The sequence below is a fragment of the Dermacentor silvarum genome, chromosome 5 (genome assembly GCF_013339745.2).
Source record: "Dermacentor silvarum isolate Dsil-2018 chromosome 5, BIME_Dsil_1.4, whole genome shotgun sequence".
Classification (NCBI taxonomy): Eukaryota; Metazoa; Arthropoda; class Arachnida; order Ixodida; family Ixodidae; genus Dermacentor; species Dermacentor silvarum.
The window spans coordinates 14,305,909-14,307,442 of record NC_051158.1 but is presented as its reverse complement, the minus strand read 5'-3'; the positions used below and the strand labels follow the sequence as shown (position 1 = coordinate 14,307,442).

Sequence of the window (1,534 nt, the reverse complement as noted above, 5' to 3'; positions counted from 1 at the left end):
TCGCGGGAAATCCGAAATGATTGAGTGACGCACGAAAGTAGGTCACCGGGGAGAGGGCATGCGCGCGTTCCTTGTCGGCGCACGCTCTCGCCTGCGTTCTAACTGAAGTTGCGTCGTTCCGCCGATAGGTATCCGCTGCCGTCACCACCCTTGCTACTTTATCTGGTCGATCGCGTCTAGCAAGCAAGCCGAGAAGTGTCCCCACCTAAAGAGTATATATCTTACACCGTGAGTGTGAAGCAGCCTTTATCGTTTACTATGTTGCTCTATGGAGCACCCGGTGCGCATGTTATCGACAGCCCTCAGCTGTCGATAACACCGGCGCTGCTCTTGATAAAACCGGCCCGGGAAACGAGAGATAACTCGCCCACTTCTGTAAACCCGGCGCCGTGTACTGTGTCGGCGAACGCTGTGCGGTACGCTCCCGAAAGTGTTCATACGGCGATCATGGCTCGTGTCAGCACGCAGACGGTGTTCGGCTTCGGTTGCGGCCTCGACTGGCGGCCGACGTCGTTCGTGCCCGCTTTCCCGTCGACCAGAGTGTGCAGCGCCTGCGGACTGGTGCCCCCAGCCACGACGACGCTACCCTGCCGTCACCTGCTATGCGAGCCATGCTACAAATGACGTGGGAGCAACCGCTGTCCGCTGGACAAAGAAACGTTCGACGAGGAGGACATAGTGTGGTCATTTCGTATCAGGAAGGACTGTCTGCTGAGCCGCAAGGTGCGCTGCTGGAACGTTGACAATGGCTGCAACGCCGAGGGCCCTGCTTCGGATATGCTGGGGCACTTTACCAACGTTTGCCGTTTCCACGTCGTGAGCTGTCCCAGGTGCAGTGGCAAGGTACCGCACCTGCAAATGACCGACCACCTAGAGTCCTGCCGTACGCCGCCCAACCTTCCTGAGCAGCCGGCGCTCGACGACAACTTTGTCAATGCCGCACTGGAAGTCAGGGAGGCCCTGAGAGGGATCTCGGAAAAGTGTGCCTCTGTAGAGTCGAAGCTCGACTCGTTCGAGGAGCGTCTTCCCTCCTTCAGAGACGACTCGATAGCGAAGCTGTCCACCATTTTAGCCCAGACCGTGAGGGGCGCCATCGAAAGCGCCACCGAGACGTGCAGAGTCGAGACCGGGGATTTGCTGGCTCAACACAGGCACAGAGTCGTTTCGGAGATCGAGGAAGCCCTTCTTGAGAGAGAGTGTTCGAAAGCGGCCCTGAGAGTGATCTCGGAAAAGTGTACTTCCGTAGAGTCGAAGCTCGAGTCGTTCGAGGCGCGTCTTCCCTCCTTCAGAGACGACTCGATAGCGAAGCTGTCCGCCATCTTCGCCCAGACCTTGACGAGCGCCATCGAAAGCACCTCTGAGACGTGTCGAGTCGAGACCGATGCTCTATTCGCTGAATACAGGCACTTATTGGTTTCGGATATCGAAGAAGCCCTTGTTGAGAGAGAGCGTTCGGCAGTCGCGGCCGCGCACTAGGCCGCGCAAAGCTCAAGGGACAGCGAAGCTGGCCGATTGATGGCGTCCTCTTGGTTGT

The 1,534-nt window shown here is 58.1% G+C and overlaps 1 pseudogene; it reads left to right on the top strand.

The window, feature by feature from the left end:
• Positions 1–363: 363 nt before the first annotated feature.
• Positions 364–1,476, top strand: LOC119452764 (uncharacterized; annotated as a pseudogene).
• Positions 1,477–1,534: the final 58 nt, after the last annotated feature.